Source organism: Physeter macrocephalus, chromosome 4 (genome assembly GCF_002837175.3).
Source record: "Physeter macrocephalus isolate SW-GA chromosome 4, ASM283717v5, whole genome shotgun sequence".
Lineage (NCBI taxonomy): Eukaryota > Metazoa > Chordata > Mammalia > Artiodactyla > Physeteridae > Physeter > Physeter macrocephalus.
In genome coordinates this window covers 118,156,275-118,180,073 of record NC_041217.1, presented here as the reverse complement: position 1 = coordinate 118,180,073, position 23,799 = coordinate 118,156,275, and the positions used below count along the sequence as shown (strand labels likewise).

General features: G+C 41.9%; 1 protein-coding gene and 1 non-coding gene across 3 annotated transcripts in view; both read left to right on the top strand.

Moving 5' to 3' along the window:
- ST6GALNAC3 (ST6 N-acetylgalactosaminide alpha-2,6-sialyltransferase 3) overlaps nucleotides 1-23,799 on the top strand; it is a 580,256-nt gene that overhangs the window by 30,177 nt on the left and 526,280 nt on the right. The window lies entirely within an intron of this gene.
- LOC112063892 (U1 spliceosomal RNA) lies at nucleotides 9,091-9,254 on the top strand. Its single transcript, XR_008617289.1, has one exon. It is a non-coding gene; the product is annotated as a U1 spliceosomal RNA (small nuclear RNA).

Genomic DNA, 23,799 nt, shown 5'->3' with positions numbered 1-23,799 from the left:
ATTCCACCATTCTGTCTTCCAGGTCAGTTATCCGTTCTTCTGCCTCAGTTATTCTGCTGTTGATTCCTTCTAGTGTATTTTTCATTTCAGTTATTGTGTTGTTCATCTCTATTTGTTTGTTGTTTAATTCTTCTAGGTGTTTGTTAAACATTTCTTGCATTTTCTCGATCTTTGCCTCCATTCTTTTTCCGAGGTCCTGGATCATCTTCACAATCATTATTCTGAGTTCTTTTTTCTGGAAGGTTGCCTCTCTCCATTTAGTTGTTTTTCTGGGGTTTTATCTTGTTCCTTCATCTGGTACATAGCCCTCTGCCTTTTCATCTTGTCTATCTTTCTGTGATTGTGGTGTGTGTTCCATAGGCTGCAGGATTGTAGTTCTTCTTGCTTCTGCTGTCTGCCCTCTGTTGGATGAGGCTGTCTAAGAGCTAGTATGCGTTCTTGATTTAGGCCTTAGAACACTTTAATGTTATTTATGTCTCTTTTGACTTACAACCTTGTCTTATATGTCATTATTGTTGTGTATTTTACTTCTGTATATTGCAAATGCCCAAGATATTATTATTATTTTACACTATCATTTATTCTGATTTACTCATGTATTTATTCTGCTCTTTGTTCTCCATTTATTCTTGTGTCATTGATTTTCCATCTGGGATCACTTATTTTTTGCCTGAAGAAGTAATGTCCTTTAGTGTTTCTTTTATTGTAGGTCTGCTGGTGACAGATTCTTTCAGTGTTAGTTTGTCTGAAATGTCTTTATTTCACCATCATTCTTAAAGGATATTTTCCCTGTGCATATAATTCTAGGCTGTCAGTTAGGTTCTTTCGACACTTTGAGGATATTCACTTATTTCTGGCTTCCCTTGTTTATGTTGATAAGTTAAAGTCTAATTTTTGTTCCTTTGACTGATTTTAAGTTTTCTGTTTGTGGTTTTCAGCAGTTTTAAAGTAATATGCTTAGATGAAGTTTTCTTGTTATTAATTCTGCTTGGAATTTCTAGGGCTCCTCGTCTTACCTCCCTCTAAGGCCAGATGTTATTCTTCAGTTTTGGAAAGTTCTCAGCTATTCTGTTGTCAAATATTGGTTTCTGCCATTCACTCTTCTCTCCTCCTTGGGCTATAATTACTTTTATTTACTTTATTAATTACTTGGGCTTAATTACCATCTCACTTTATCCTATAATGTATCTTTTCCTGTATTTTCCATCATTTTGTCTTTCTGCGCTCCACTCTAGCTTTCTGACTTCTAATTCCTACTTCAGCAGTATCTATTTTACTAAAGCTAAATTCATTCATTAAGTTATTAGTTTTAGTTAATATATTTTTAGGTCTAAACTTTCCATTTGCTTCTCTTTCTTTTTGAGTTTCCCATTTATCTTAATTTCTTAGGGCATTTGTAATAATTTCCTGTATTACTAAAAAGTGAATGGCCTAAAACAACAGAAATTTATTCTCTCATGTTTCTGGAGTCTGTAAGTCTGAAGTCAGGGTGTTAGCAGGGCCACACTGCCTCTGGATGCTCTAAGGAGGAATCCATTCCTTTCCTCTTTCAGCTTCTGGTGGCATTTCTTGTCTTGTGATCACATGTCTCTGTGCTCCATCATCACATTGTCTTGTCCTCTGTGTGTCGGTCTTAAAATTCCTTATGCTATTATCTTATAAGGATACATCTGATTTCATTTTGGGCTCACCTGGGTAATCCAGGATAAGCTCCTCCTTTCAGCACCTGTAATTTTGTAAGATCTTTTATCATATAAGGTAATATTTACTCCTTTGCCATATGAAGTAATATTCACAAGTCTCAAGAATTAGGACATGAACATATCTTTTGGGGGGCCACCATTCACCCCACTATACCATTCCATGTTGAAATTTCTAACCTTGTAAAAAGTAAGATTCTAACCTTGTAAAAGTAATTTGTGTTCCAGCAGACTGTGAACACAAATCTCTGTCTCCCTGGCTCTTCAAAGCATCTGTAGAGGGAAAATGGGTCCAAAATGTTGTTCTCTTTTCTCTGGACTTCCTTACTTCTCTTGATTCTCATTTAATGCCCCACCCCCACCCCCCATCTGGTTGGCTTTGGTATGTTTTTAAGCATTTCATAAATATTTTGTCTATCTTTCCTTCTTGTCTTCGATGGAAAGATTTATCTGGCAGATCTGGCATATCTAGTGGCTTATTATCAGAAGCAGAAGTCTCTCTGAAGCTTTTCTCTTCTATTTTAAATTTTTATGTTGAAAAATTTCTGACATCACAAAAGTAGAGAGAACAGTGCAAAGAACTGTGGCCCATACCACCACCCAAATTCAACTGTTATCAAGGTTTTGTTATGTTTGCTTGAACATGTTCATGATGTATGAGAAGAGAAAGTTAGAAAGCAGGGCAGTATTTAAACAGAGTCGTCCCTTTACCTCTTATGTCCAGCATCAGAGGCAGGACTTCTTCCTTGGTTACGGCTGTGTCCTCAGCTCCTAGCATAGGGTGTAGCTGGTGCATATTTTGCACTTTGTGAGCTCCTGTTGAATGAATGAAATATTCTGTATAACCATAGACTGTTGAAGCTGGAAGAGGTCTTAACTTACCGTAAGGAACCTCAGTTTATAGAAGGAGAGGCTGAGATCCTAAGATTTGAGATGTGTTGAAGGTCATGTAGATGCATAGTAGAGTTAGGCCAAGGTCCTAGCTCAGGGCTCTTTCCAATTTCTATACTTCTTCCTCACTTTGCTAGCTGTTTAACTACCACTTTTTCTTCTCTTCTGATAAAACTGAAGTTTAAGGGCATTTCATTACAAGTATGATGATATAACATGGCATTAAGACATGATCAGGCAAGTTTTATTGGCCATTACTACCTGCCTCAAGTGAGTGGTGAAGCCTTTGACCACTCGAGGCATATATTAATAGCTCCATAAAATACATGCTGGATTGTTAGTGCTATTATCATCTGGCTATTACATTTCCTAAAATTATTGTACAGATACCGCTTTAAACAATTTTCTTTTTCTTCTTTTTAACTGGGAAGATTAGCCTTCTTTTATGAGGGACAATTCTTCATTTGCTAAAGAAACTAGAATTGTCAGTTAACTTGGAAATTTCTGACTATGAGCATTGGAGTCAGACTCATCTGTGTTCATGTATTTGCTTTCTTATTTACTGGCTTTACAACATTTAGGCAACTTTCCTAACCTCTTTGAGCCTTGGTTTTCCCTCCTGTCAAATAACAACAAAATACCTATCTTTTAGAATTCGTATGCGGAAAACACCTAACATAGTCCTTTGAACATAGTAAGCAGTCAGTAAATCAAATATTGTTGTCATTATTATGAGGTTTAATTGTATGTTGTTGTGATGATGAATGCAAAAGGGAATTTTTTTCCTTTGATTAGTCGATTTATTTGTAAGATTAAAACATGTCTCAGAGCACTAACATGAACTTTAGTTTAATTTCTTATTAATAAAAGAGCTAATGTGAGTTGAACATGTGTTCTGTTCCAGGCTGTGTACTAAGTGCTTAGGTACTCTGTTTAATCCTGACTTTATGAGATAGGTGCTGTTATTATCCTCACAGGTGAAGCAATTTAGAAGTTAAATGATTTGTCTGGTATTTTCAAGCTGATAAGAGACAGAATTCATAGGAAACCCAGTGTTTCCCTTGCCTGTGGTCTTAACTGTTCTGCTGTACTGCCTCCCTCCAGGACTTCCGAAGTTCACAGTTGATGCCAGGGAGTTCATTGAAAAGAAAACATGTCTGATAAAAATTAAAATTGAATGGGGAGAATTGGATCAGGAAAATGTTGCTAATGCAGATGGCTTTTGCTCATTTGGAGGCTGGTGGAGGGCTTGGCTGAAAGTCTACCCTGGTGCTTATTTTGAAGGTGGCCATGGTTAAACAAATGAATCGTATAAACAAAGGGAATCTTGAACCTATTTAAGTAAATAGACTTTTCCCAAGCATTTTACCAATTCTCCATATACAAAATTAAATGCAATTTGTTCTAACGTGTTTATGATTATAGTCCCTTCAGACGTTCTCTGCTTGGCACACTTTTGGACATTTGTTGATTACTTTTTAGCATCCACCTCCTTTTTCTCACAGCACCTAGATAATTCTTTTGGGAACCATTTTATACTTCATTCGATAGCAGCCACTTAACCTGGTGGGGGGGAGATGGACCCTGATTGGCAGGACCCATCTTTCAAATACCATCCTTCTTGAGGAGTATTGGGCAGACCTCACAAAGTCATTACTTAAGTCAGCGTATAACATTTTCCCTGTCTATGTTGATGAGGTCAGCATGGGGCATGTGATCTAAATTGGTCAAGTCAGTGTGATGCACAGGACTTTTGTTTGAGAAAGAGAAAATTGCTCTTTCTCTGCATGGTCTGGGCTGCCCATGTGAGGCTTGGTGCTGCTGCAGCCATTTTGCTTCCATGAGGGAAACCAGCCTAAGGATGACGCAGACACAAGGAGGAGGGCAAAGGTGAAAGAATTGCAGAGAGGCCGAGCTGGAGCAATGATCAAACCATCTCTAAAGTTTGTCCTACTGCAGGACTGTTTTGGTACATGAACTAATCAGTTTCATTTGTTGTCTAAGCTTATTTAAGTTGAGTTTCCTGTTTCATGCACTTGAACTTACGCTAACATTTTATTGCATTGTACATATACATTTCCTATAATTTGGGTTTTATGGTAATAGAGATTGAACCTCCCTATCATTGATTGGGATAAGCAAAGTTTAAGTACTAAGGCAAAACTCCCTGGCAGAAAGCAATGTTGTCCATGTTATTGAGGGCCGTGTAGCTTCCTGAGATGCCTTGGCAAGATTTTAGATGTGTTATATTGTAGGTCTTCTCAGTAAGCCTCTCTACTGTGGGTCACTTTTTGGTTTACCCAGTTATGTGATATCTGTAACCCTCACTTTCCCCATCCGTAAATTCAGGAGAGTCAGTATCTACTTTATTTGGGGGGGTGTAAGCCCTAAATGAGCTGATTTGTGTAAAGTGTCTAGCATAGGGTATGTCACATAGTAAATGCTTAATGAGTGTTGGTTGTTTCTATTATTGGTATTATTATTATTGTTCTAGTTAGTTTTCTTAAAATTCTCTCTCAGAGCAAACCTTTGTTCCCTTTTTAGCCCTCCTCCCTAAAAAATTGAACAGTGTTGATCAGAGCAAGAGGGGCAGACAGAGAAGTTTTGCGAAGTCTATAAAATGACCTCGGAAACTCTGTCATTTCCCTTCCTATGCTATGCTTCTCAGACTCGGAGCTTTGTGAGCGGGCCCTGGTCTGTGCTTTGACCTCAGCGGTATGCCTTGTGCTTGGGATGACTGTGTCCTCCACTTGATTCTGTTGATGGCCTGCAGGGCTCTGTGCAGGAATCATCGGATGGTGCAGCCGAGTTCTTTGTGAGCTGAATAATCATGTCACTTGGTGAGGTGAGGCGCAGCAATAGCAACAAAATACCTTTTTTTGCCTTTTTGAATTAAGCAAACAGAAAATCCATTATTCAAGTGTGAGGAATGTTAATTTTTAGATGGACGAGAGTGAACTTATTAGTAACAATGACAGCAGTCTGGGACAGAGAATGATGACTGAAATCAGGGGACCGAAGTATATATAAATAAATAAAATAGTGGCACTTCCTAAGCATCTTTCCTGCCCCAGGCTCACTGCTGCTGTCAAGGGAAATATGTGTGTGGCAGCATTCACTCTGAAAAGGGAACACATATATATTTCCCTGTGTCTGAGATTTGTACATTCTGAAGAGCCTAAAGACGATTTTCTGCTATCTTTCTGAGAAATTAACTTCTGTTTTTCCCTTCCTGTGAGCCAAAAGAATAGTCATCACATGCTCCCCACTCATGAGTTTATGGAAAGAAACATAGGCCTCACTCAGGGTCTTTACCAACTGGGTGGGGTTTAGTTGGTCATGGAGGAAATTTCCAGTGCTGCTTTGCAGTTGTAGTACATGCAGATCTCCAAGTCTATGAGGGGGCTGGGCCCCTCTTTGCGGATTAACTTCTTCCCTGACTAATCCCATGAGTACATGGCTGATGAGAATAAAAGCAACTGTTGCTAATTAAGTATTCGTAAACACATTATTCTTTAAATGCGTTCTCATTTTATCTCATAATAATCAATAACCCAATGATATCTGTCCTATTTTTATCCTCATTTCACTGAGGAGGGTTTAAACAGAGGCTTGGGATGTTCAGTAACTTGCCCACGACACAGTCTTAGGAAGTGCACCCCCACTCAACCTCAGGTTGGTCTGCCACCAGAAGATGTGTTCTTAACAACTATTCTACTCTCCCTTGATACCATGATTATTTCCTTGCCTTGTAAATATTCTTGTGTGTGGTATTATGCTTGTGTTCTTATTATTCTTGGTATGTAGAGGCATCTTTCTGCTTGTTCCTTCCTTATTAATCAGTATGCACCTCTTTATGATTGAGCCCCTTTTTCCTATTGCCCTACTCTCTAGTCCACCTCGTGTTTACATATAGTCCTGTGGGTGGACCAGAGTGGGTAGCCCATGTGCATAGGCTTTTACAAAGATGCAATGTGGTGAAGAATGGAAGCTTCTGTGGCAGGTCTAGGTTCTTTTTTCCACCTACCTTCCTTCTGCACCCCAGTGTACTTACTGTCCTTGTCTTTTTGCTCCTATAGGCCTTTCCATTATCCTTGCAGCTCACATTCTGACATTCTGTCTGGAGACATTTAGATCTCCTGGCATCTAGGCTACAGAGCCCTAATACTTGAAGCAATTTTCAAAAGTGTGGAAAAGAGTTATATATAAAGAGTAATGTTTGGTAAAAGAACTGAGGGACAGAACAGCAACTTGGTCAGAGCCTGGCTCTTACATATGTGGTAATAGCTCAATATCTCCAATTTTCTTTCCACCATCTTCTTTAAAGTGCTTCCAAAGAAGACTTTGATCATGGAAGGTTATGACTGGTGGTGAGCTGCTCTCCCTGAGTTCATTTATTCAACAAACGGTTATTGCCTGTACTCCTTAAGGTTCCTAAATTTCATTGGCTCACCAGTGCTTTTATTGAAAGCTATAGATTCTTTTTCCATAAAAATCCACAGCCTTGCATGTAGTTTGAACGGATTCATGGACCTTTGAAGCTCATCTGAAGACTCCCAGCTAGGAACCCCAGCTTTGTGATGTACCACCTTTCTTGTTTAATCACATTCTAATCTCCAAATCAAGGCCTTCTTCATTTATGAATATAGAGAGAAATTCAACCCAGATTCTTGGATGGCGCTGTGTTCAGCCAAGTTCTGTTTGTTCATCACTGAAACTATACAAGGCTGTTAAAAAAGAAAGAAAGTAACTATGCAGAGTTACTCATGATCAAAGAGGTGTCCTTAGCAAAGGTGCTGTCTTCATCCATCAGCCTTCTGAAACTTGGTATGTAGGGTCTCTAAAATATTTTATGGGGAATTTAAATACTTTGTTTGAAATAAAGGTCCTAGGAGAGAGGAAAAAGAAAATCTCAGGTATGATTAGGCATAGTGGGTTAGGTAAGTCTCAATCATTTTGAAAAAAGTAATAGCAATACAATGAGTTCTCAGATCTGTAGATGTGTTTGTGTATGTGTATGTGAGTATGTGTAATGTCTGAAGAAAATGAAGATTATTACACTTAAAGGAAAAGAGTATCTTCCTTTGGGGTTCCTTAGTCCATAGCAGTATGACAGCTAATCACAAAGCTGCCACTCTATGAGAGGTTTCATTGACTCTGTTTTCATCTTATTTTCTTGGATGATTTAGAGTTTCTCTGACAGGTCTGGTGCACCCTTTGCATTCCTAGGAGGAATCATACATCACTCAGAGTCCTAGAATACAGGAAGAGAACCACAGTACCTGGGCTTCATTGCTGTTGTGGTTTACACTGACTTCTGTTATAAACAGAAGTTGACGGGTTACAAAAAAGTGAATGGAATTTTTTGCTGACTTTCTGGTTACACACTCACTGCTCCCTCTCCAGTAAGAGTAACAGGAGAGTTCTCAAGCTAGAGTGGCATTGTGTTTCCACGCAGAAAAACAGAGCCTCCTGTAAACTGAGGTGAGGTGGAAAGGGCATGAGATCCCAGGGCTGGACATTTGTCTTTTGTTTTTAGGAGCTATGGTATAATTGGTCAAAGGGACTTATTATCTAGAGCTTCCCATACATCATTCTGGAATGTTCTGCTCAAAGGAGAAGCCAAGTCCTATCTTCACCTTCCTGAAGTCTTCAGTGGCTGCTGACCATTAGGTGGTGTGTTCTGCTCAGTGCCAGACTATTTTGCTGTAGCATTTTGGAGAACCCAGATTCCTCTCTGGCCTGGCAGATCCCCTCTCAGGCTGAGCAGGGAGTGGCTGAGGCCGTATCTGCATTGCTTGCTCCTGGCATTGCCTGCCTGCCAGGGCACCACGCAGAGCCTGGGTGAAGTCATTCTTCCCTGAAAACCGAGAGGGGAAATTTCTTCTGAAGTATAGGAACTGACTGAGAAGGTTAAGAAGAGCCTAGCTGAGAATAAGGCTGAGGAGTGTGTTCTTTCAGGTTTAGAAAGGGATCATGTTACTTTTACTTCTATGGTTTCTTCTACTAACAAATTATTAAGATGAATTTCCACTGTAAAAAAAATGGCCATTTGAAAATATTTGAAAATGTACTAAATTAAACATTCATTTTTAAAATTATAAGGCACACTATGAGAAGATCAGGCAGTGAGCTGAGAATTATCATTGAAGTTTAATTTGTCTGTTTGCTTCTTGATATCTGGATGGAAACCAACGGGGCTGGCCATGCTCATTTCTTCTTTCTGTACCTTCTACCCACAGGGCCTCTTTATAATTTCCTTTTCATTCTTTTAGTTCCCTCATATTGTCCACATCCTCTCCTCCCCTGGAATCTTGCTCTCAGGAAAGAATCTGATCTCAGTTATCTATAGCTTATAAACCTTAATGTGAATGTAAACCTGGATACTGATACTCCTAGGGGAATTAGAATGATATCATTTATTATGAATTAGAAGTCTTGCTTCTTTTATGAAGGAGGTAGAGACCAGTACCTAAGCATATGTCAAAAATAAATTTGAATACTTACCTGGCAGGGGAGATACCATGATCAAAAAGGTGGTTTTCCCAGGGTGAGGCTCATCCATTATGCTCAGGTGTGGTGAGCCCTACTATTTCCCCAAAATGTGGGAAACTCGACTGCATCATTTGTCTAAATTAATGCTGAGTGTAACAGAGATATCAGATATGGAAATAAAATCCTGTAGGCAGAGTCTGACCATGAGAACATAGCCTCATATAGAAATCTGCAGAAATCTAAGTGAGAGATTTGTATTTCTACTGGGCATGGAGTTGAGGGGGTTCCTAGCCAATCTTTAAGATCTATCTAGATCTTAAAGGACAGATGAGGTGGAGGAGTTCCCAAATGACATTGTTATGGGATCTTCTCTGCAGACCTAGAACTCTGATAAAGTAATGGTGGGTGAGCAACTTTGTAAGACCCTGGAAGGAAGAAGAAGAATCTGGAATGTGTTCTTATATGCTTTTGATTATACCTTTGGTATGATGTGATGACCTCTTCCAGCTCTCAACAATGGCTTCCTTTTGGCCAGAGGTTATTTGACTGCTTCAGAGTGATCCTGAAAACATAATTACTTGATTTCATCTGTGGCCATTTGTAACTCATTGATGGCTGTCTTGCCTACTGTTGTTTCCTAGGAATTCTTAGAGAAATTCTGAGATAAACAACTCCTTTGTCTGTGGAAGTTAGCTTTGGAAATGACAAATGAAATTTTTATCTTCAAGTCGTATGTACTGTCCAATCCCAGGTGGATAAAAACTTATGTATATGTAACAGTTTCTCTGAAAAAATATAGGAAGCATTGGCACCAAGATATTAACTAGAGTAAGAGGTCCCATTATAGTTTTCATAGCATCCTATCCTGTATTTTTTTCCTTGTAGCATTTATCAGAATTGCAATTCATTACTTGTGTAATGGTTGGTTATCAGTTTCTTTCCTAGAACAAGGACTGTGTCCTACACCAGGCCCAGAGTAGTGTTAACTAAACTTCTGAGTGATGAAATGAGAGGTGCTTATTTTCTTGTTTCTGGTTTTCTCTAGTTTTACAACTTCTACCTTGAGCGTATTTTTTTTTCCTCATTACAAAATATGTCTTACTAAAATGAAGGGTGCATAATTAAGTATTCTGTATTACTTTTAAGAGAAGATATTTGTGCAGCTGAAGAAAAAACCTACATGGAAAGAACTAGCAAAGAAAGGGACATATGGAAGAGTGTATGGAAGTGATAAGTTTCCTCTCCTGGATCTGAGAGCTTGCTAAGTGGAGGAGATATCCTAAAGAGAGTACAAAGTGTGCTGAGATCAAGAAGAGAGAATCCCCATAATAGCAGATAATTGACCTGGCAACTTTATCTTCACTTAAAATAATGACACAGTTCATATTTTGTTCTCCACCTTTTAGAATTGGGCTTGTTTTTTCAAGAAAAAAATAAGTGAGACTGTTACTGTAGAATCACTTGTTAGATGTATTATGTTTCAGGATATATTTCCAGGCACTTCATGGTGGAAATTTGGCCTTTGGAGCTTAGGCTTGGTTTTCATGTATTTTCTGTGTCAGTATATTTTAGTATGTCTTTAAGTAAATTGGGTAGCAAACTCTCACCCCCAATGATTTATGACTGATTTGGAGTAGCTATAATTTTTTTTAATGTCAGAAGAATTTAAATTTACTACATGACAATCATATTCCAAAGTCACACTTAGTAGTAAAACCACAGAAGAAGTCAGTTACACTTAACAGGGGCTGTAGGTCTTAAGCAATGGTCGTTTGGTAATGTATCTTTTGATTTTAGGTTGAAAAGAAGCTTGATGTTTTGGGGTGTCTGGTTTTCAGGTGAGTGGCTAATAGTCTATTGTCAGAAAAGCACTGGGGACAGGAACATGTACTTGGCTTCTTCGAGTGCAGAAACTCTGCTTCTTGGTGGACCACAGTTTGACTTTGTTTTCAGGGTTGCCGTGGTGTAACAAAGCATCCTTTGTGCCTTTGGGGTTGTCCTTGCCACCCATCACCTGCCAATTGGTTCCTGTCTATGGAAGTGTTCTGAGTTGGAAAATGAGGTGTGAGAAATACTTTATTTAATTCTAGGCTACTCTTAACTTTCAGATACCGTTCATTTGAAAGTTTAGGATTTGGCCTGGTTCACTTGCTCATCTTTTCATTTGAAAATATGCATTAACTAATTTTTGAGCATTTGCTATTGCAGGGCACCATACTACGCACTGTGGAATTAGATTCAGAGAGGAGAGATAGGCTCTGTTCTCATTAAGTTTACAGTATGAGAGGCAAGAAAAAAACATCAACTGAAAAACTATACAGCTTTTATAAAAATTTTTTATTTTTTATTTTTTACGGTACACGGGCCTCTCACTGTTGTGGCCTCTCCCGTTGCGGAGCACAGGCTCAGGACGCGCAGGCTCAGCGGCCATGGCTCACGGGCCCAGCTGCTCCGCGGCATGTGGGAACTTCCCGGACCAGGGCACCCGTGTCCCCTGCATCGGCAGGCGGACTCTCAACCACTGCGCCACCAGGGAAGCCCCCAATTTTTAATTTTATATTGGAGTATAGTTGATTAACAATGTTGTGTTAGTTTGTGGTGTACAGCAAAGTGATTCAGTTACACATATACATGTATCTGTTCTTTTTCAGATTCTTTTCCCATTTAGGTTATTACAGAATATTGAGCAGAGTTCCCTGTGCTCTGTAGTACGTCCTTCTTGGTCATCTGTTTTGAATGTAGCAGTGGCTACACAGCCTTTTAATTGAAGTTGTGATCTGGTCTGGTATAGGTGTTATGAGGAAGTCTAAGTGGAACGCTAGGGGGACGTAGCTAGATGGGGGGGATGGAGAGTGTGGTGACTTTATGTGAAGACCTTGAAGTGAGAAGGAACTTTGTCATTGTAGAGATGCAGTGACTACAGCTCAGTGTGGGAGAGTGAGTGTACCCCCAGGGCAGATAGAACAGAGGTCAGGGGCCAGATGGTCAGACTCCTAGCCACATTGAGGGCTTTGGACTCTGTGAGCTAGGAGCTTTCAGTTGATTTAAATGTCTACTTCAGGAAGGATGTGTAGGGGACACATATTATTTCATTTGTGTGTAGCTTGGCCACCCCTCTGTTAGCCCCCTTGTTGTTTTGGAAATTGCTTCCCTATCACTATATCTCCGTGATTATCATGGAGGCAATCATGCTGCATTAGCTACTCTGTCTGAACCACAGTGGATTGATCCAGGGGTTTTTCTTATTTGATTCCCTGGGGTATTGGAATTGGCACTGAGAAAGAGAAGTTAGTTTCTCTCCTGGTGGCTGAAACAGGGGACAAAAGTGCAGAGCTGTTTGGAGGCCCTGTTCTGTCAGGTGGCCTGGGACACAGAGGTGGGGGAATGAAACAAATCCACAGAGAGAATTTAAGGTGAAATCAGAGACACAGAACCTATTCCTGAGTCCTCCACATGCTCCAGGCCTTGGTTCTAGACCTTTCTAGTATGTATCTTAGCCTTGGATTCCACAATATAATAGTATTCCTCTAAAAAATCTTCCCTCCCCACTTTTTGTTAAAATTAGCCAGAGTTAGTTTCAGGGACTAATGTAAAATTATTTTTTTCTGTGTGTGCAGACATTTATAGACATACATTACAATTCTGCTTTAGGCCCATCTTCTGATTGTAAGTGGGCCTCAAAGCTTGTGAAGTCATGGAAAGTCAATTATCCTCTAGTTTAGTTTGAGGATACAAAGGAACAGGAGAAATTCAGTTCATCTAACATTTCCCAAGGATGAAAATGTGTTCCAAGGAAACTGCTGCTTAAGCAGAAACACTTTAACAAGATAATTTGTGGATTTGAGTGTAAAAGCTTAATAAGAAGTGAAATTTTTTACCTGTAGCATTCTCTCTCATCTGAGTCTTTAAAGCCCACTCAGGTCTTATTTCTTTTTAAAGGCGAAACAAACAGCAATAGTATTAGCATAAATAAAAAATGCGGTTTATTTATAAGCTTGACCGGCTACATTTTCTGAATTCAGTCTTTGCTGCACTTGCAGCTCTTGGAGTGAGCAGCTTTGCTAATGGCAGGGCCACTCGCGCTGGTCTGGCCTCTGGGCCTGCTCGTTTGAATGACCAGCCTCTGCAAACCACTGCTGAGATTGGAGAAAGCGCTAGCCTGAAAATAGGCAAATTAAAGACAGTTCTACGGTGGTGTGATACCAACTAGTCCTCTTACCTAGTTACTGAGCCCATCGTGAAACAGTGTAGTACAGTGGAGAACAGGCTTCTGTGGATTCAGGCCTGTATGGAAACCCCACCTCTGCTCTTCACACACTGAGTGACTTCAAGCAAGTTACCTGATCTTTCTAAATAAAATGGTTTACTAACAGTACCTACTGCATTAGAATAGTATGCTTCAGTAAAATAATATTTATGAAGCACATAGTAAGCTTTTAATATTAGCAATTATTATGGGTATTATTACATAAAGCAGTTACTACAATGCCTAGAATTTGACAAATGCTATGGCTCTTTTATCCTTAAAATGTACATATCCATATCTTTAAAACTTCAGTGGGTAAACATCTCCCCTGACCTATCTGTCCCTGGACAGCAGGTGAAGAATTCTTTACTCATTCCAACCTCTCATTTGATAGGCGGAGAGATTGAGACCCAGAAGAGTGGCAGTTTCCTAAGGTCGGGCAGTGCCTGGCAGAGCTGGCTGTGGAACTCAGGGACCTGTTTCTTAATTCAGTTTTGTACACACAGTGTTGCCTATTTCATGTGTAGAAGATCTAGCTCATTCTTTGGCTTCATTGATATGTATACAGAGGGCACATGACATTTGCAAAAGATACAGTTTGAGGCCATCCCAAACCTTCAGACTTGTGAATATGGAAATGTTTATACAGATCCTTGTTTGTCTCAAATCATATTTCTGTTAGGGATCGTGTGTTTCCTATGCAGAGCCTTATTTACTAAAGTATCTTCCTTTGCTTGATGGCAAATTTTCACAAGAAACCTGAGTTTGTAATCACTTCGCAGGTATTATTGCACCCAAGGACAAGGAGGGGATCTCCAAGTTTTATTGCTCGAAAGGTGCGCGGCACCTGGATTCTAAATGATTGCCCCAAACGCTGGTTGCATCATGTATTTGAGCCAAATTTGTACTTCAGTGAAATTTCACACTAGAACATGTCATGGATCTTTGGGATTGCTCATGAATAAGTGAAGCAATGATTGTTAAGTCCTTTAATTCTAGACATTTACTCTATGATTGTTCCGTTATACTTGACATTGGTCAAACTACTGGGTTCCATGGAGGGCCATATTTTTTGGCCATGGCTCACGGGCCCAGTTGCTCCGCGGCATGTGGGATCTTCCCGGACCGGGGCACGAACCCGTGTCCCCTGCATTGGCAGGCGGACTCTCAACCACTGCGCCACCACGGAAGCCCAAGGGCCATATTTTAAGAGGGCTGCAGCCGAAAATAATACACAAAGGAACAAGCAAGGAGGATGGGAAGAAGTTCTAGGAGTTGGGTTCTGTGCGGGAGGGTAAAGGAATTGGGTATATTTGCCCTGGAAGAGAGATGAAGAGGGGTAATAAAATCTGCCTTCATATATTCTAAGGCTGTCAGGAGGAGCATACCCAGTATACTCTGTCATACTGGGTATTTCAGAAGACATATTTTAGGCTGTTTATTAAAAAAAAATGTAGGTGATACTTGAATAACATTAATGATAACAATTAAAGCTTCCAGTTATTGAGCACTTAATGGGTATGAAGTACTAGGCTAAGTGCTTTCCAGGGATTGTCGTCCCTATTTTATAGATGAGGAAACTGAGAGTCAAGTAGGTTTGGGAATCGGCCCCAAAGCACCCCTTAAGTGGACTCCAGAGCCTCGTGAAGAGCAAATGCCTCCCTCACAGGGTGGATGAGCGGTCCTAGGAGGAATAGGCTCTGGGAGCACCTCCCTGCCTTGTGTTCCACTCTACCTGGCCATCCTAGCACAGGGCTTGGCCTCAGACTGGGCTCAGCAAATGGTTGTACAATGAACGAATGAGTGGATCCTGCATTTGGTGGGAGCTTGGACTTTTTTGACTGGGCCCTAAGGCCCTTTCAAACCCACTAACCATTTAGGAGGAAATAAAATATACATCGCCATCACTCAGCTGTTGGATATAAGCAAGTCACAGCTAGTCTGGTGTGGCTGGATTTGGGGAGAGAGAGGCAGGTGAGGAGAGCACTGAGGGTGGGCTTTTCCTTACAGTCTGTTAATGGGGCATATGCCCTGGGTTATCTGGTGTTTCCTGCCCCAAGTGCTGCTCTGTGCATTCTGTGGAGCTTTGCAGAGACAAAAGACTTTAAAAGTCTTTGAAAAATGACTCCCGTTGCCTTTGGGTTAGAGGCCAATTTATAGGAATAATAAATGCCTTATATTAGTGGCACACCCTGAACACTTGCATAAAATGTCTCCTTTGATCCTTGAGGTGGATAAATAAGATATAACTCCATTTTACGGAAGACACTGAAGCTCAGAGAAATTAAAGGACTTGCCCAAGGTCACATGAAGTTCCAATTTCCCTCTAAGCTGCAGCCTTGGTCATCATCTATCTATTTGGTATCTCCACTTGGATAGGTTAGTGAGTACCTCAAATCCAGCATGACCTAACAAGAGCTCCTGATTCCTGCTCCTTTTCCAGTGCTCTCTGTCTCAATAAACGGCCTCATAGTAAACCTAGGTATTTTAGTTTCCTATTACTGCTGTAGCAAGTTACCACTACCTTAAAACAACACTAATTTTATTATTTCACAGTTCTGGAGGTCAGAGTTCTAAAATGGCTTGGCACGGCCGCGTTCCTACTGGAGTCTCCATTTCCTTATCTTTTCCAGCTTCTGGAGGCTGCTTGTATTCCATGGCTACTGGTCCTGCATCGCTCTGACCTCTGCTTTCATTGTCACATCTCCTTCTCTCACTCTGACCCTCCTGCCTCCATATTTCCTTTATGAGGAACCCTGAGATACATTGGGCCCACCCAGATAATCCAGGATCATCTCCCCATCTCAAGGTCCTTAATTTAAACACATCAGCAAGTTTCTTTAGACTTTAGACTGATGACATCTTTAGACTGATGACACCCAAATTTGTGTCTTCTGCCCCAACCCCTCTCCTGACATCATTAACTCAGCTGCTTCCTGGATGACTTCACTGGGTTGCCCTGTAGGTACCTCAAAGCTCAGCATGTCCTCAGTGAGACTCTGACTCTTCCTCCCATGTTTGTTTTTGTCCTGTTTTGTCTTCAAATCTTAGGAGTGGTGCTAACATCCATCCATTTCCCCAAGTCAGGTACCCAGGCAATAATATCCTTGTTGCCTCTCTCTTACATCCCTGCTTCTAGTCAATACCCAGGCCCATCGATTCTGCTTCTAAATCTTTTTGAGTCCACCCTTTTTTCTCCACACTCTCTGCTACTGCAGTAGCTCAGGACACCGTCTTCTCTCTATCTATGTCTGCCTCAGTCTCCTCACTTCCTTCCTCATTGTCTCTAGTCTTGCTCCCTCCAGGACCCTTCTCTTCAGTACAACAAATATGATCTTTGTAGAACGTAAAAGTCCTTGCTTTTATCATCAAGTCCATATTCCTTTCCATGACCTACAAGGACCTGTGTTTTCTGGATTCTGCCAGTCCTTCCAGCCTCATTTCTTGCTTTTCTCCCCACCAGCCCCAGCTCCCTACCCACTAGCCAAACCAGACTTTCTTTATGCCTCACAGCACTGCCTTCCCTTGCCTTGCCTTGGCTAACTTTCTCCGTTTAGGTTAGGTGCTCCCATTGTGCTCCAGGCTTCCTCTACCACTATCCTGATGATGATGCTGGGCTGCCACTGTTGGTTTAATTGTCTTTCCCTTCCCTTTAGTCTATGAATCCAGGAGATCAGGGAGTCTGTCTTTCTTGTTTATCTGTATTACAAGGGCCTGTACAATGTCTAAACCATGCAAGAACTTCAGTAAATCTTCGTGGAGTAAATGAATAACTAATTCAGCTATTAGAGGTAGTTATAACATTGGACAGGAAGTGGAAACCGTGCTCACATCCCTTGGCTCCTTGCCTGTGGGTGGGGTATGAGCACAGCCGCTCAGGACAGTGCTGGCTGGCCATCACCCTGGACTGGGTTCTGCCCCACCAGCTGGCTACTCAACTGTTTAGTTACCAGATCGTGGGGAGGCACAGAGTTAGCCACCATTTACCAACAGCCAATATGGCTGAACTGGCACATACTGGTGAAAGATCTGGTGAGGGAAATAGTTCACATTTAATGACTCAGAATAATTTTTATTTGTGTTTGTGTGTATCTGGGGCTTTCATTTGCCTGTTCTGCTCTTACCTGAACTTCCTAAGACCCACTGACAAATTTGGAACACTTTATAATCAAAATGCACATGAGACAAGATCCCTGTGGAGCCCTTCTCTTTTCTGGCTGTGCAGCATTTACCTGAAACTCCTGAAAAGATGCATTTAACTTCCAGGCAATTGCAAGGAACAATGGCCAAGTGTGAGATGGAGATAGTTACAGGACAACATGAAACATACAAGATGGGCTTTTTTCCTCCCTGAATAGTATATCTCACATCTACTAGAAGGTGTGATTTAGAAGTGTTCTCTAAGTTATATAACTATTTACTGTCCAGTCCATTCCGACTTCCTTCCTCTGCAGGAAGACACAGGTGGTGTCTCACTGTGTTTCTGGGCTGTGTTGGCACTGCATCCTACCAAACTGTTCATGACTTTGGTAGGGTCTGAGGACTTGAAAATGTTTAGATACAGATACAGCAGAATGATGAAACACTGAGTGCTGGTGATCAGAATATGAATGGTGGTTTGGGACTCAGCTTCACATTGAACTCCTTTCAAGTTGCAGTGCAAGACTCTGTTGTCCATCTGGAAGGAGCCATAAAGAATCTTTTTTCATCTTATTTCAGTACCTAGAATACAGTCAGAAGATCAGAAGTGGGTTTCTCTGTACAAAAAAGCATGTGTTTCCCATCCGCAGACAGCAGACTCTTTTGTAGCTGGGTTCAAAATCTTTGTTGTGGACTGCTTCTGGCATCCCTCAGATTTTGCAGATCTGGGGATGATTCCTTTTTGTGTCTCTGCCTTCTCTTTAACAGCAAGATCTGCTTCATCCTGATATATTTTTAGATACCAGTCAGGATATGACTTGTGCCCTTGCTAAGGTATTCACTGACACCCACCGGTCTCCAGTCTCCTATTTTAATTCCCAGTTTCTATGTTAGAATCCTATTTAGATAGATGGAGCCAGTTGAGCGGGCCCTGTGGAAGAGCCACATTCAGTTAGTGTAAATCTTCCTGCTGGTGTTGGAGACAGCGAGGTCTCCTGGGAGTCTGTCTGGAAATCTTATTGGATTTGCAAGACTTAAGTTAATATAGAAACCCTCCCCAGCTAGTAAAGGGCCTCATTTCTTTGCCTTGAAAGATGTTTTCAGAGTTCTGTCTCAAGAGTCTTGCTGATAAGGAAGTTACTCCTAATATTTCAAGAAAAACAGAACACACAAAGTCTTCTATTTTCTTAATACTTTCCCTCTCCAAGCCCTTCCATCTCTTTAGGGTCATTTTTATGCTTCTCCTCTACATTTCTTTCCCTCTTTCTCTCACTCACTCATTAACCTTAGGGCCCTGTTTCAAATGGAATTAATTACTAACCATGAATCAGCCATAAAATGGAACGAAATTGGGTCATTTGTAGAGACGTGGATGGATCTAGAGACTGTCATACAGAGTGAAATAAGTCAGAAAGAGGAAAAACAAATATTGTATATTAACGCATATATGTGGAATCTAGAAAAATGGTACAGATGAACTGGTTTGCAGGGCAGAAATAGAGACACAGATGTAGAGAACAAACGTATGGACACCAAGGGGGGAAAGTGGCCGCGGGGGGATGGTGGTGGTGTGATGAATTGAGAGATTGGGATTGACATGTATACACTAATATGTATAAAATGGATAACTAATAAGAACCTGCTGTATAAACAAATAAATAGAATTAAATTCAAAAATTCAAAAAAAATAAAAAGAAAATAAACCAGTCACAAAAGGAAAAATAAATAAATAAATAAATAAGAGTGTACATATTAAGTACCTAGCACCTAGTGGACAGTGGACATTCAGATGGTAGTTCTAAACAAGTCCAGCCAGGATCTTTTAAAAATGTCTTGTTTCAGCCTTCTCGAGTCCAGGAGCCTTGTAACCTTCATGCCTTCAGTAAACTAGGTCTTGTACTTCCAAAACTCAGAGAAACGTAAGAAAATGATTAAAACAAAATTCAGAGTTTCCCAGATCTGCAGTGATGCTTTTAAAAGGGAAGTTTTGAGGTAGGAAATAGATTTCTGGCATCATCTTTAAGATTTTTGTGAGCTCATTGTGGTGGGCTTTGTGAAATGCATGGCCTCAAAGATGTGGGTGGATGTGTAAAAGGAAGCTGGTGTTACAGGAGCCCAAGCAGCATGGAGAGGCCCAAACAACTCCCTCTGGGGAAGACTGACTGTCCTTGGGGCTTGGGCTTTTATTCAACATGAAAAGCCATCATGGGGGCCCTAGGCCATTAGTAATATTTCTTTTGACAGCAGAGTGATACTGTATCTGCTTTGGCTAAAAAATATAAATTTTCTACTCCCAATAACAGATGGTGGTGAAGGGGTACATGGTAACTGTTGTGGACTGCATGTTTGTGTGCCCCCCAAAATTCATATGTTGAAACCCTAATCTTCAATCTGATGGTATTTGCCCAAACAACTCCCTCTGGGGAAGACTGACTGTCCTTGGGGCTTGGGCTTTTATTCAACATGAAAAGCCATCATGGGGGCCCTAGGCCATTAGTAATATTTCTTTTGACAGCAGAGTGATACTGTATCTGCTTTGGCTAAAAAATATAAATTTTCTACTCTCAATAACAGATGGTGGTGAAGGGGTACATGGTAACTGTTGTGGACTGCATGTTTGTGTGCCCCCCCCAAATTCATATGTTGAAACCCTAATCTTCAGTCTGATGGTATTTGGAGATGGAGCCTTTGGGAGGTAATGAGATCATGAGGGTGGGACCTTTATGATGAGATTAGTACCCTTATAAGAAGAGAGAGGGGAGAGCTTGATTCCTCTCTGTCTGTCTGTCTCTCTCTGTCTTTGTCTCTCTGTCTCTCTCTGTCTCTTTGTCTTCATCTCTGTCTCTGTCTGTCTCTCTTCCTTTTCTCTTGGCCATGTGAGGATCCATCGAGAAGGTGGCTATCTATACACTAGACAACGGATCTGCAGCACCTTGATCTCGGATTTTCCAGCCCCCAGAACTGTGAGAAATAAATGTTCATTTAAACCACCCGGCCTATGTTATTTTTGCTATAGCATCTGACTGAGACAGCAACTAAAGGGAATATGCCAACAGGTATGTTATTCACAGTGTAGACTTTATTGTAAATTTGAAATGGAAATAAAGTCAAGAGTCTGTATTTATTTACAATAAACTTTTTGTGTTAAGTGGGCTTTTCTTATGTTTTACTGTGTTGAAATAAACATTTATGATGTTCTTAATGGCATGCACTGTTTTCAGCATTTTATGTGGATTATCTTACTTATTCCTCACCATGGTGCTGAGGAAGGTATTATTATTATTATTATTTTCAGTAGCATCAAGAGATTGGAATAAAGATTCCACAAAGCCACTTGGTAGTGTATCAGTGGTGCCTGTCTTCTAAGATGGCAGTTATGGAAGGGCTGTCTGCTCATTCAAGGAGGCAGCCTCCTGTTAGTGTTACGAGCCATGGATTGTGTGCCTGGGGACATGCACACAAGGTAGGTGACCACAGGCACACCCTCCAACTGTTCCCATCACATTGGAACATCCACAGTCTTTATCTCATCTTTAAGGTCCTATATGACCCAACTTCATCTTTTGTAGTTCACCCCACGTCTCTCTTTTTCCATAACCTGATTTATGTTTCCACGTAGCAGTTATTGCTACCTGACATCGTTATGTGTAGACAAGAAGATCCAGCTACCAGTCCCAGGTGAGGATTCCTACCACATGCTGGATGGCAAAGAGCATAACAGTGCCAAGCCCCAGAAGTAGGAGTCCACAGCCCTCAATCCACTGTAGCACCGGTGGGCTCCAAGTTTCCAAGGAAGACTTATCACACGAAGTGCTAGTTGGAACAGGGCTTTACTCAGAAAGGAGAAGTGATGCAACAAGATCAGCGTCTCTGGTGTGTGCTTGTCTCATGGCCAGCAAGTTTCTCCTGATAACTGACACAGGAGGATGGACTGCATAGACCCCTCTGCAGGCAAAGACCCCATTATCTCTCTGTGGAGAAGGCAGGGGGCACGTGTGCCAGTGGGGCTGCCTAGGTGCCGTGTACCACCCAGACAGGGAACACTTTCTTCTCATAACGAAGAAGAATTGGGGGCCAAGTAGCAGCTTGGCACCTGGCCTCCCTATAAGGGAAGGTCCCAGGCCTAGAGCACCAATTGTCAATTCTGGGGAGAGGATACAGGTTGTGCGAAGGCTGCTCCCCCAACAGTCCACCCCCAGCCCTCACTGGGATGCTAGGGAAAAAAAACGAACGAAGCCCATCACACCTATTGGGACCATTGGCCACCCTGGGCCACCCTGAACATGAGGCAGAGGGGTGTTCTGTGTGGTTCATGCCCCACAGAGCCTCACAGAGCCTGCCCACTTGAGACAGCAGGTGGTCAGGGCCACTAACAGGGCCTTCTGAAGAAGTCAGACTTTCTTGGAGTATGGCACTCAGCCAGGAGCCCCAGGTGTCAGGGTTTAGCCAGCTGGGAAGGTTAAACAATGCGTGTGAACGGGACTGTGGATTTACAGATGCTGACCATCCTGCTTTGGCATGGTTTTTCTCCAGCTCGGTCTTGACTTTCCCCGAATTGTTGATGGACACGCAGCAAGAGGTGTTGGCTAGAACACCCTGTTCTGCCAGCAGGTAATCCAGGGTGATCTGGTTTCCCATGATCAGCTTGGCTAGCGAGTTCAGTGAGCCCTCTTGGTCCTGAATGGCCTAGATGATGGAGTTAGCCATTTCTGCCATGGTCAAGGAGTGGGTGTATATCATCTTTTCTGGGGCCTGTGTGCTATCCGGGTATTTAATTTTAGTTGAGTGGAACCGATTGTCAGTCTTCCCCTTGGGAAGGATGTCACCTGCCTCCCTTCGATGGGCCAGCGGAGTGGAGACCCTCTAACCTGCCATGCAGTTATCCACGTGGATGGTGGGTCTTAAGACCCTGAGGCAGCAAGACTCTTCTCTAGGGAAAAGGCCATAGCCCACTGAGGTCCACAAAGAAACATATCCCAAGTGAGAACAAGTGATTCCCACCAGGGTGTGGTTGTTACATCATTGACTAATCCAGTTATACCTTGTCTCTGCCTGTTGTTGCCAGCTTGTGGCTTGAAGAGAAATATTTACGCCTCTGCCTCTGCCCAGATTGCCTGTATGAGTCAGCAACACCTGACCCCCTGTGGGGTCCTTTCCAATAATTTTATAGGTGACATTAAAGAAGAGGACACTGGAATGAGCCTGCATGTGAACTTGTATCAGTGGAGTCACTCAGTGGACAGATCCATTGATGGCCTGTGTCATTATGTATCAGCCAGGCCACCAAGGTGGGGGTCTGAGGCAAAAGAGTTCTCAGTCTTGGGTGGCAGATCCAGCTTTGTTTCAAGTCATCTTATTTGGCTACAGCAGTGCTGACTTTGCTGAGGGTGTTGTCAATCTAGGCATCACCATGCATCCTGGGGAGGAAGAGAGATATCTGTGTTCCCCCCACCCCCATACCTCCCAAGGCAGGGGATGCTCCTGTTGTCACTTGAGGTGTGGAGTGTCTGGGGATGGCCACCCATGCTGTCTGTCCCAACTAAGGGGCCAGTACCTCCTCCGGAACCCATTGCTCTTGCTGTTTCACTCAGTCCTTCCAGCCCATCATTCAATCCAGGCAATGAAGTTATGTCCTGTACAAACTTTGCATGTCTTATAACATTACCCGTACAGGGGAGTGGGAGTTCCTGTTGCTACCAGGGAATCCTAGTGTTGTGGTGTTCTGTGACCCCCCCTCCCTATTTCCTGTGAAGTCCTAGAGGAGCTAAGCACCCTGGGACAGCATGACTTCCAAGTTAGAGTGGGGGTGGGGGACCTGTGTCAAGTGCTACTGCTGCATGGACCACAAACCTTCCTGGGCAGAGGACTGAAGATGGAAAAAAGAAGAGGAGTGGTCAGGTATACTGCAATTGGGATTCCTCAAGTATAAATTATTCAGGCTACTGCCTGGTTCTCCACCCCCTCCAAGAAGAGGAGTGGTCAGGTATACTGCAATTGGGATTCCTCAAGTATAAATTATTCAGGCTACTGCCTGGTTCTCCACCCCCTCCAAGAAGAGGAGTGGTCAGGTATACTGCAATTGGGATTCCTCAAGTATAAATTATTCAGGCTACTGCCTGGTTCTCCACCCCCTCCAAGAAGAGGAGTGGTCAGGTATACTGCAATTGGGATTCCTCAAGTATAAATTATTCAGGCTACTGCCTGGTTCTCCACCCCCTCCAAGAAGAGGAGTGGTCAGGTATACTGCAATTGGGATTCCTCAAGTATAAATTATTCAGGCTACTGCCTGGTTCTCCACCCCCTCCAAGAAGAGGAGTGGTCAGGTAT